Consider the following 13,023-nt stretch of genomic DNA (forward strand, 5'->3'; position numbering starts at 1 on the left):
TACCCGACCCCTAAAACAAACTGAAACTGAAAATGAAATAAAATAAAAAATTTGCATTAGAAGCAAATTGAATAAATCCATGTAGTCTTAAAAATGCAAGGCATTTTCTTAGAGGAAGAAACTAAAATACTTTAAAAGTACGGTAAAACCTTGATTACCTGTCAAGGGTCGCGACCGAGGATGTAATGGATAAGAGAAAAGATGGATAACAGAACAGGTACTTTAAAAATGATAGACAGTAGGTTGATTTAACAAATAGTCATTTATTAACAAAACAAAACTATATTAACAAAATTCATACAATATTGTAATGACCAGCTTAATAAACAAATACAACTCGGAGGTACTGAAGTTTTCTATGTTTCACTTGGAGTCTTCATTCCATAGCAAGTGGTCCCCTGTTTGGTCTGGGTAACAGTGTATACCTCCAAACAATTAAAGAAAGTTTCCCCTATCAATCTCCTGCCACTTAACATTATCTTTTTTTTTTATATACCTCAGACACTCCTGCTTATTGTCTCCTGACTCTATACTCAAAACTTCCTTCCATTGCACCTTCCTTTTTCTCCTAACATCTCTTGTCACTCATCTCCTAAGAGGCATGCCCACCCTTTACAGAACAGAAGCCCTTCACCCAGTCCCATCACTTAAAGCTTTCATTCCACTCTTTCTGCTCCTGCATAGCGCATCACAGGCTGCCTGCATGTCACAATACACAAACCATAATATAACAGCTTTTTAAAACAAAATTACAATACTGAAGAACATTAACATTAATATAGAATAACATTACTGTCAGTGGCTTCCGTTTTCAACACGTTTTTCAATTTTGTCAGCGTCACGCTTTATGTCACTCACTGTTGTTTATTCTACTCTGTAAATTGAAGCAATACTTGAAGCACTTTCATTCTTTTGTAAACGTCTAATAATTTAAATTTTTTGTGACAATTCCAACACCACATGCTTATTGGCCATAACGATATATAGTAGATTAATTATAACAAAAGAGGAAAAAAAAGCTGTGAAACGTTGTTAAAAGAGAAGGTAAATCACTGACACTGTGACGTGGTGCTGAGGAAGAACACTACCCACTAGCACAAGGAAGAGTTTTTTCAGTGTGTGTGGCTCACAACGTACCACATGGCAATAGTAGTACAGTAATAGGCGCTGGTGTGTACAATTTTTTTTTTCTTTTGGGCCTTGATGGTTAATCAAGTTTTTACTGTAATTGATGGTATGTATTAAGGGTTCAATGTGTATAATCTCATTCTTTCTGGAGATTTTCCCATAGTCTTTTTACATATTACTTTTTTTTTTAATCTAAATAACTGTCCTGTGCCTCCTGTTTTCCTTAGACGAGCCTTCTGTCATGTTACTGGAACAGTATATATGCTGATAAAAGCATGCACAATAACAGCAATGGCAGAAAGGAGAGAATCATCTTGAAGTGCACTCCATGAGAATCATGTCAATCAGGAACAAATACCAGCTCTTAGAATCTGTTCGAAAGTCTTTGCAGCAATGCCTGGTAAACCAATGTTTTTATTAAATCGATTTTTTGTTGTCAGTTTTTTTTGCTCCCTTTTTATGAGCTTATATCACTTAATTTAGTGTAGCCAGCAGGTAAGCCAAAACACATAGCTGAAGTGTTAATTTTCTCATTTTCTGATACTGTGAACTGGGTTTGCTCATTGGGCATTTTGCATTGTGTTGTTATTAATGCATTTTTCTATTTTTATGTAGTTATTTTAATATATGTTGTACTCATTAATAGTTTTGTGTTAATAGCATTAAAGAAAGTTTTTATTATTTAACATTTATATGGAACTGTAAGACATAATTCTAAGCAGGTATTGAATGACTTATGAACTTTTTCTGAATGGAAGTTGGAAGACCAAGCCATCTTTAGCTTTGTCAGTTGCTGATTGGCATTGCTTAATGTAATTTTATATTGCAACTGATATGTACTACCACTTTTAGAAGACTTAAAAACAGTAATTAAAAAATGTCTATATAGATAGACAGAGTAGAGATTGTTTTTTTGTTTTTTTTTTTTGTTAAAAGTTTTTAAATTAGACATAAGAGGCACTCCTCTATTTAGTAGCTTTAACTGCTGCAGCAAAGCATTCCACAGTCTGGGTCCATAATACCCATTTGAAATTAATGGAATTTCTACAAAGGAAGCACAGCAATAATAAAGATCACTTTTGGGCTGATAGAGCTAGACAGCCTTTAATATATGAGTTTATAGGGTCTTTGCTGTCAAAAGTACAGTACAATTATTACTTATTGAACATAAGAAATTTTAACAAGAACCATGTAGGTCCCTTTAAACTAATAAAAGGTGATTGTGATCTGTTCTAAAATATACAGGACACAAGTGCAGTATTTACAAAAAACATTCACCAGTCAGTCATTCTGTATTTGCAAATAAAAGTGAAGATCTTGCTGTAGTTGTATTATGTACATGACAAAGTCCTGTTGAAGTGACATTGTTCAAGTGATGTGTACTGTAAAGTTCATGTTATAGTCAAAAAGCACTGCTAGATTTTTTACCTAAACTGACCAGAGGGCTAATGAAACCAGGCTGTTCTTAATCTGATTAATATTACAGACTATCTGAGGAAATAGTGACTACAATCTCTTTTAATAGGCTTCTTGGCAATAATGCTAAACAGCAGGAAGTGGAATGTAAACATAATATAAACTCGACAATTCCATTACTGTGATTGCCACAAAAAAACTCCTTGAAATACTTTTTATGTCTGATTGTATTTAAAGTGTTAAATCTTTTGTAAATATCTCTGACTTATGAAAAGTAATTTGTTTTTTATATTTTTTCAAAAAAAGCTAGAATTTTCTTAACAATGCCTGTGTTTGTAGCAGGTTTTACAGTAGCCAGTTGTACAATAAAGTAGTCCATTTTACAAAGTACAGTGTTTACACAGTCAGTTTGACCAAGCTGTAAGAAGAAGAAGCAGTAAAAAGCAGACAGTAGATGGAATTGGAATGTTAAAGGTTGTGTTTCAGTGTGACATTGACATAATTAGTAATTTACCACGTGTAATTTTGTGGGCATTTTTTATACCTTGCCTTTGTAGTTTAAGTGGCAAAATTGTTAATTTGGGCGCATTTGTGCCCCATGCTTCACAGAGCTGAAAGGAATTCAATGCATCTATTTGTACCTGTCATATGCATACTGTTTAAACAGACTGTATTCGATTAAAACAATTAGATAATGTTTTTTGCTTAATTATATGTGTATGTATGTGAAGTACTCTTGGCTTCTGTGATGCCTGGGTTGCTTGTAGCTGGCGTTTCCACCTTGACACTGGGGCACAGATAGTCATGAACTGAGATCGACTAGAGCGATTAAGGATACAGAACAAAAAGAGTGGTGCAAAAAGGGGTTAGTACTTTTATTCTCCAACAACAAATAAGGTAGCATCCAAATTAAAGTACAATGCACGTAAAGTGTCTCCCAATAAATAATCCTTGATGAAACAGTGTTGGCAATAGATAGATACCTAATTTAGTTTGTCTGTTCTTGTAACTATTTCACTGACATCTTGTGAAGCACTTTGAGCTACGTCCTGTGCATGAAAATGTGCTAAATAAATGTTAATTACATCTCCTCTGCTCATCAGCAGGATACACCTGCTGGAAAGCACAATCATTTACGAGCTTGTGTTCCCAGCATCACCCTTTGGTGTCTGTGGGGACCCTGTGAGCACTACTTTCTTCTCCCACCGGTTTCTCTTAGTGTCCATGGACTTATTGAAGGGGGTTGGCTTCTCCCACTTCACTTCGTTTCTCAGGAGAAGCAGCCCTACCCTGGAGTGCTGTTGCTCCATAGTTCCATACGGAGCTTCTTCCATAACCGCTATTCCTCCTCTGTGTCACATTAGCTCTGCCATGATCCTGAAATTCCTCAGTCTAACCTCCAGTCTTTCATTCTGTTTTTCATTTTCTTTCTTATCCCAGCATCTTGTGTGTGCAAGTGCATTAATGACAACCTGCAGAGTATTATTGTGGTATCTGGCTAAACTGATTGAGTCTGCACATCAATGAGCAGTCAGCAGGTTTCCTCATCAACACCCCATGTCCGCTCAGCTTCTGTGTCGCACACACTCACACTTTCCAAACCTGAGCTGCACTGTTTTCATTTTAAAAACAAATACACACTGCCATAGACCCCTTCCTCATTGTACCACAGCTTCTTATTGGAAAATTAATAAAGTGTAAAATCACACTCAATATTTATTAAACTAATAAAATGTTTAGACTTTGGAAGAGACTTCATAAAGCTACTGTACCAAATTTATCATGTCATATATGAGGCCTTGGGTTCAGCCTCTTGCTTTCAACTCCCAGGCCTGGTTGTTGTCCTTGTTGAATCTGCATGTACTTCCCATGTCTGGGGGTTTCTTCCCATATCCTCAGTGATGTGCTAGTTTTATTAAATGGATATTCCAAATTTGCACTGTGTGATTTGTAGGAGTGTGTATGTGTATAGTTCTTTCTCTGGCCTTCCATTTGGTATTTCCAGGATAGGCTTGATCGAGCAGGGAAATGTAGCCAACCCAGCTAAATGATTACTCGGGCATCTAATAATTCATATCTATGAGCCATTTTATAATAGCCATTGATGTGATAAACATTAAACCTCAAAAGTGGTGACCTTGCTGTGTGAATTGTATTTTATTTCCCTTTTAAGAAGGACCAATGCTGTGTATTTGCACTGAAGAGGTTTTTTTTTTGTTTTTCGTCCGTTTAGTCAGTATAGGCTACTTTTTGTCACATTTCAGGAAACTAGTTGACAGGTCAGGAACATCTAAACCAAGCTTCACATCATGCCCGATGTGCTAGAAGTCATAAATTGACCAACCGAGGTGCTACATTCATTTTTCATATGGTGTGGAGATAGACACAGTACATAAAACATAACATGTATTTTCCAATGCAAAAAGGCAATTTGCAGCAGTGTCCAGTTCTCCAAATGAAATTGGAGAACTTTACTGAACTTATATTACAATAAAGGCACCTAGTGAGAATGAAGCTGCTGTTGTTAATCTTGTTAATCAAAGCAGTGACATTCCATTACCGCATCAGTCATCTGTAATTTTAACACTTCCAGACAGCTCTTTTGAACTGCTGCACATGTGTTATCTTGTCACTTCATGGGGGCCAAAGCTCGGACACTGTGTTTCGTTGCCAAAGCTGCACTTGATGTTTCACGGGGTAACCCCAGCCCATTCTGCTCAATGCAGATTGTCGATTGTAGCTTCTTGGTGCTCTGAGCTTCATGAGGGACTTGTCCCTATCCCACTCTGAAAATATAAATCCATTTAGAATCTGCACATGTTATTCACATCCACTTTTTGGCATATGCATATTTTCACACTCGAATACAAGCAAAGTAATAAAGACCCCTTTTGTGGAATTTTCCACATTTTGGCACTCAAACTTTGGATTTTGCATCATTTCAGATTTGGAATACTCAACGTGCATTAAATAAGATGGTTTGCCCCTAGACAATATTAGCAGTCAGGGATCATATACAGATGGTCTTTAAATGTATTGCACACACATTACATTTATACTTGGAACATTCCTAATACATGTTCCTTAATCATAAATGCAAATTAGAAATCTGACCACTTCCTGTTTTTTTGGGTTTAACATAGTGAGTGTGCTAGTATTCTGTATAAATATATGCTTTAACTATTTTTTTTTTCTAATAATGAAGGCTCATGGAAAAAGCCATCTGTGGCATATTAAGAAAAGAAATGAGAGGGTAGAATGTCAGAAGATGTTTTATAATGCTGCTATTTTCTGAGAAGAGAAGTTTTCAAAAGTATATAAAGAGTGAGCTACTGTTTCTGGCTTTGGCATCTTAATCAATAATTTAGAATAAGAAAACCATCAGTAGACCATCAGCACCATGTATACTTACTTACATTTATATAAGTCTCCCACAAGGGAACCAATTCCTGTAAATTTATGAGCGGCAGTGAAATTGATTGGTCACCTATTCCCCATCACTGTACCAAAAGAAATTGACACAGACTACTACAACCGAAAGGGGTACCACTTTTAATTTTACTCCAAGCTATAACTGGTCACCTTCTGTACTGGTAAGTTTGGAAGGATTTGATGGCTGACATATGTGGCTTAACACAAAAAATACTTACTATGCTTCAAAACTCCATACAGAAATCCCAGTTTATTAACATTCACATAAATGACAGAGGTATGTTGAGCCCATTTGGCACTGCCCTACTTATTATTATTTGTACTTTTACCAGATCCTAAAGGGATGATAATTAACAGTTGGTGAAATTAACCTTTAGTGCTTGCGTTAGAAGTTTTGCCTAAACTTGCATAGTATGCAGATGTGTCAGTTTTGAGTTTTTCACAGCAGGCTTACTATTTGGTTGACAAATTTGGTTAAAACGTTTGGCTTACCATACTCTTTTGCTTTGAAGCCAAACCTTTGCCAAATTGGTGCTGTTGATTTTTTTTCTCTTGCCACCAATTCATCAATATCTGCCTTTTTGTATTAGAATGAGACAATTGAGTACATTTTAAAGTGCAAGACTATTAATGAAGACACCCGGTGGCCAAATTGAAAATTACAGGAATTGCAGAAAAGGAAGGCCTGGCAATAATAATCAAAGATATTTAAGGGGATGACAGATCAACTTGAGAATTTTACACCCTGTCCCATCCTATTGTCCAGTGTTCCTTGGGCAACAATATATTTTCCTACTTGGGGTTCAGAGCAGCCTTGAACCCCCAATTGTATCCCTGCTAACTGTTTGCATCCCTTGCAAGACAGAGAGTAGCGACATATATTTAAATTGAGCTTATAAACCCTATCAGCTCTCTACCTACATTGTTACTTAGTGCAGGTATCCAGTTGTTTGGCTTCCTCATTTCAAGTGTAGATTGTGCCAAACCCTTTGCAAGTATTAGTCAATATGCCAGTTTTGTTCCTTGACACTTGTTACATTGCACATAATGTACACTCACTGAACAAATTGTTAAGAACACTATACTAGCACTGGGTAGTACCTTCTTTTGCTGTCAGAATAGATTCAATTCTTCATGGCATGGATTCCCCAAGATACTGGAAATATTTATTTGTGTATGAGTGTATCATGTAGTTTGTACATATTTGTCGGCTGCACTTTCCTGCTGAAAATCTTCTTTTCTACCACGTCCCAAAGGTGTTTTATTTGATTCAGATCTGGGACCTCATGTATAAACGGTGCGTATGCACAAAAATGTTGCGTAAGAACGTTTCCACGTTCAAATCGCGATGTATAAAACCTAAACTTGGCGTAAAGCCACGCATATTTCCACAGTAGCTCATACCCTGGCGTACACAAGTTCTCCGCTCTGTTTTGCAGACTGGCGGCATCCAGCGTCAAAGCAGTGCTACTGTTCCTGTGTGGTTACCCTTTCTTTTTTAGATCCACATCCCTGACGCGGCTTTATAAATACACTGAAATTAACCGCATAATGTTTTAGTTTAATGCATCTGATTGTAATTAACCTGTAAAAATATAATGGTCCACAGAATGGTCAAACTATTCTAAATACCATAACTGCTTTAGCGTTGTTACACTCACTGCACCTTCTTCTTCTTTCAGCTGTTCCCGTTAGGGGTTGCCACAGCAGATCATCTTTTTCCATATTACTCTCATTGCACCACTCAAAGTATTTATATCACTGTATCTGAGTGTGAATCACAGCTGTATAGCAGCTGATCAGAAAGAGAATTATCGGTATACAGCATCAAGCACACACTGCCTCAGCCATGCTGTCTATTGAACTGCTCTCATACGGCAAACGCTTCAGAGCCTTTCCTGTACTGACCTCATGGTTCAGAAACGGTTTCATCCCAAGAACTATAAACGCACTCAATCAGTCCATCACGTGCTCCTTGTAGAACTGTTTGTACCTATAAGTACAATTACCTCACTGTAAACTTGGGATACAGTTTTAATATTGCACAACCTGAGCCACTTTATAAAGTGCATATTTACATATGATAACGATATCATTTTTAAGATGAAATGCAACAAAATATGTTATATTATACAGATAAAACTTTAACTTCATTTAAATAATCTATATTGTTAATAATTAAACATGTGAGGACACGGTGCCGCAGCACTAGCGAGGCGCTGGCGCTCCGTTCAGATTGTTCCTGCCTCGCACTGTATTCTTGCTGGTGCTGGAAGGATAGATGGATAAAATAATTAAACACGTACTATGAAGATATTTCAATGTTCCTTAGAAGTTTTGAAGAATCTGCGTTCTAAGCTTACAGATGGCTTAACGTCTATTACAGAGCTGATTGTATGGCGATTGGGTATTTGGAGAAAGAAAACTAAGGACAGGAATTGGGGGTTAGTATGTTTGAGAGAGACTACTGCTACAATAAAGTATTTCATTGAAGGTCGCGCATGGCTCCGCAAGCATCTTGCGTGAGACATGAACAATCACTGCGCCACTGTGTTCCCATGTTTAATAACATGCTTTAACTCCTATCATCATGAAAATTATATCACGTATACATCTCAGTATTTTAATTATTCAGAGAGCTGTAATATTATGAATGTAATGGATTCTTTGTCCTGTCAGAGGAAGAGAAAGCCGGAAGCATGTGGTGATTTACACATACAGAGCACATAGAAGATCAAATAAAAAACGAAGCATTTAACGTGCTACTTTAGTTGTGATGGGATTTGAGAAACTAAACATTAAACGATTTTAAGATGAAGTTTATGATGTTCTACTTTAATGACAAAATAAACTACATGATTAAAGTGGAAATTTCGAGATTAAAGTTGATATTTCGTGCTTTTTTTCCCCCACTTTGTGCCTGTTTTTTTTTATCTGAACACTAATAAGCTTTCATATGACACTCAGACAGTGGGCTACGACTCGCCTTTTCACAGCGACTTTATGTGACAACTTCTTTTTTTACTTCAGGCACTGTGTGACTTTGTGAACTTGAGCTTTCGAGTTTCTCCGACATGCTATGTCACTCAATCAACTTCCTTTTGTTGTTTATACCACTGTTTAAACTAACAAATAGTACATTTTTCCTTGCTTCCACTTGGTATTCGGTGAAATCCTTCTATTTTCCCTTGTGCTTTTGCCATTGTCTTTTCACAGAAAGCTGATCTTAAGGGCTATTTATATTGATTTGCATATTCAAAGAGGCGTAATTCTGGGAGGAGTCTGGGTGGACAGCAGGTGCGTGCACATGCATTACTTTTCACGCTGACTGGGATTTATGGCGCGGAAGAACGTGGAAGTTGGCGTTTACACAGATTTATGCATCTGAATTTTTTTGTGCGTAAGCACATTTCCGCTTTTGTGCTTACATCATGTTATAGTGTGAATTCTACGCATGGCGTTATGCATGAGGCCCCTGGTGACTCGTGAAATCAGTTTGAGATGGCTTTTATTTTGTACAGTGGTCTATCATGCTGAAAGTTGCCATTAGAAGATGGGTAAATTGTGGAAATGAAGGGATGCACATGTTCAGCAACAACAAAAGTAGATTGTGGCATTTAACCAATGATTGATTGGTATTAATGGGCCCAACACCACCAGCCTGGATTGTTGACACAAGGTATGTTGGGTATATGGATTTATGCGGTTGGTGCCAAATTTTGATACTATCATCTGTGTGCCTCAACAGAAATCAAGATTAATCAGGCCAGGCCATGTTTTATCCAGTCTGAAGTTTCTGGTAGTGTTGAGCCTGTTCCCATTGCAGCCTCAGTTTTCTGTTCTTGACTGACAGATGTGGAACCAGACATATTCTTCTGATGTTGTAGCCCATCCACTGCAAGGTTTAGTGTGTTGTGCATTCTGAGATGCTTTTCTTCAGAGTGCTTATCTGAGTTCCCATAGCTGTTATGTTAGCTCAAACTAGTCTGGCCATTCTCCTCTTACCTCTGTCATCAATAAGGCGTTCCTGTCTGCCGAACTGCCACTTGCTGGATGTTTTTTGTGATTTGCACCATTCTGACTAAACTTTAGTAACTATTGTGCATAAAATTCCTAGTAGATCAGCAGTTACAGAAGTACTCAAATTAGCCCTTCTGGCACCAGCAATCTTGCCATGGTTGAAATAATTGAGATCACATTTTTTCACTCATTATGGTGTTTAATGTGAACACTAACTAAAGCTCCTGACCTGTATCTGCATGAGTTTGTGCATTGAGCTTGTACTACATGATTGGCTAATCAAATAATTGCATGGAAAAGCAGGTGTTTGGGTGTTCCTAATAATTTGCTCAGTGAGTATATATACAGACACATCTTTGACAAGTATATATAGACGGTTTTTACTTCATTAGGCTCTTTAAGACTCTCATTTTAAGAGTACTGTATCTTGTATTAGATGTGTTTAGGAAGTAGATGCGGGGAACCTCGGATGTCACATACAAGGGGAAGCAAAGGTGCATACACCTAATGATCCCCAATTAGGGCAAAACACGTGGCGTGTACTCTGTATTATTTGACACGTACTCTTTAACATATATAATGTGTGTGTGTGTATGTGTGTGTGTGTATATGTGTATATATATATATATATATATATATATATATAAATAAAAAACAGACAGCCAGCAAGGGAGGATGGGAAAAATTCCAGCCCTCAGATTAAATTAGTGTATTTTTTATATATCTTTATGTATTTATGCAGTTCAAAACTAGGTGATTTGGATTTGCAAGTGAGTTGTTGTCTTGCTGGCTTGGTTACTTAAAGTACTGTGCATTGTTGCCTGGAAACTGTTGTTGATTTTCAAGGGTTTAATTTCATCCACCTGCTCATAACTGTGTGTCCCCTGCATTCCCATTTGTAAATTCAAATTTATGTCTTTGACTTTCTTATTTATCAGCTGAACTTTTTTTTCCTTGTTCTTTTCTTTATCTTTTGCAGTTCAGAGCACAGCAGTCATGGCGAGCTATGAGCTGAGAGCAGGTAACTATGCAAATGAAGGCTGTCACTTCCAGCTGACAACACTATATTTGTGTAATTGTTTGATTTAAAAAATGTTTATTTTTCCAAACTGGATTTGTTTATATGTAGACTGTATATACAGTATATTAGAAGTATATATTCCTAGGGACCTCCTGATGTAATTTGCTAAAGAACATAATATTTGGATCATGATATGATAACATTTTTTATGCTTTAAAATAATTCTCAGAAAAGCATTATTAGTTTTAAGTTGAATGAAAAAGTTTATGCCAATTAGGACTGTCAGATAGAATGTCACTTTTCAAACATATTTCAAGTGTATTTAAAATAAATAAATAAATAAATAAAAGCCTTACTTAGTTTCTAAATGAGGATGATGAAGGTGATGCAAGAGACAATACAAAAAGGGAGAATCCTTTTAGGAAACTGATCAGTATTAAATATGAAGAGAAACTGCCTGTTGAGGGAAAAGGAATGCACCATATAAGTGTTGTACTGTTGCATTATTTTACACAATGAGTGCTTTACTTTCTTAGCTCAGAATGCTTTCTACTCAACTTTTGTAATAGTTTATGTAGGTTCCATGTTATGTAACCCAAGATGCACTTTAATTCTATTAGCCCTTAATGCACAGTTTTTAGAATGAATTATAAATCTTTTAATAAATAAATAAAATCTGAAAACTTTTTAAAAAATTTTCTGATGATAAAAGTTTCATGTTCATTAACTGACTTTTAGGGAGGGGACTGGGTCCTGTGATGTTTTGCCTTACTTTTTATTCTAAGATCATTATTCAGTTGCTTATTGAAATATTAGGTCTGTTAATTGTAATCTGTTTGCTGCTTCTCTCCAGTCCTCATCTTTGCCTGACATGCATAAACTTTCCTCTCCTGACACTGTTTTCACTTTATAATGATGTAATTGCTGGATTATTTAATGATACAGCCTTTTTCAAGAATAGGCTTGTCCCAGCTGCCTGCTTATGTCTTTTGTTTACTCCTGAGCTCAGGGTGATAAAAACCACTGACTGGCATCTTGAGCATCTTTATAAGAAAACTGGCCTTACTGTCCATTTGTTGCTATACACTGAGCATATCCATAAGTTTATGGATGCCCTAAATGCTGTTTACTCTAATTACTACTCTTCCATAATAAATTGTGCTAACAAACTCATACATCCTCCAGTAATAGCATGCCCAAATACAGTTGAGCAGTGTCAGGCTTTTTTACATTTTTTGAAAACAAATTAACTAAATCTATTGCCATTTTCCTTCTACTTCTCAATAACTCTTTCATATTAATTTTCCTACTCCTCTTTCAAAACTTTGTTTTACACTTGTTGACTCTCTTTCTGTATTTGAACTCATCATTAAGGCTAATCTTTCCTTCTGTCAACCTTACCCTGCCCCCACCCTTTTATTAAAGGCATGTTCACCTACAATCAATATTCTAATTTCCATAATAAGTAATATATATTTCTATTTTAGTTCTGTATCTGTTACCCTTAAAACTGCTGTAGTAGCCCCTATTCTTTAAAAAAAAAAAAAAAAATTGGATCCAACATCTTTCATTTATAGATCTATCTCAAATCTATTCTTTTAATCTAAAATGAAGGAGAGGGTGGAATGTATACAACTTTAGACCTTTCTTATTGATAACACATTATGAGCTTTTTCAGTCCGACTTCTGTTCGCATCACGGCACTGAGACAGCTCTTCTGAGTGTTATTAATGATCTTTTATGGTGTACTGATAGTGGTTCTCTCAGTATTCTCCTTCTTCATGACTTAAGTGCAGAATTTGACACTGTTACTCATGATGCACTCATCTCCTGTCTCTCCTCCATTGGTATTGCTGGCATAGCCTTGCAGTGGTTTAGGTTATAACTTACAAACAGACACCCGTTTATCATATTCGGTCGAAACATGTCCTCCATTTCTCCTGTTGTGTTCGGTGTCCTTCAGAGATATGTTCTTAGGCCCCTTCTTTTTTAATCTACATCCTGCC

At 36.5% G+C, this 13,023-nt stretch overlaps 2 protein-coding genes across 5 annotated transcripts in view; both read left to right on the forward strand.

Moving 5' to 3' along the window:
- LOC114654912 (baculoviral IAP repeat-containing protein 1-like) overlaps positions 1-13,023 on the forward strand; it is an 828,238-nt gene that overhangs the window by 666,996 nt on the left and 148,219 nt on the right. The gene's annotated exons all lie outside the window — the stretch shown is intronic.
- The window catches only part of LOC114654923 (mitochondrial nicotinamide adenine dinucleotide transporter SLC25A51-like), a 31,817-nt gene that overhangs the window by 4,771 nt on the left and 14,023 nt on the right, over positions 1-13,023 (forward strand). For all 4 annotated transcript variants that reach the window (XM_028805783.2, XM_051930053.1, XM_028805781.2 and 1 more), the window contains exons 2-3: positions 1,356-1,528; positions 10,976-11,017. The gene's annotated coding sequence lies outside the window, so the exon portion shown is untranslated. The remainder of the gene's footprint in view (positions 1-1,355; positions 1,529-10,975; positions 11,018-13,023) is intronic.

The sequence above is a fragment of the Erpetoichthys calabaricus genome, chromosome 7 (assembly GCF_900747795.2).
Source record: "Erpetoichthys calabaricus chromosome 7, fErpCal1.3, whole genome shotgun sequence".
Classification (NCBI taxonomy): domain Eukaryota; kingdom Metazoa; phylum Chordata; class Cladistia; order Polypteriformes; family Polypteridae; genus Erpetoichthys; species Erpetoichthys calabaricus.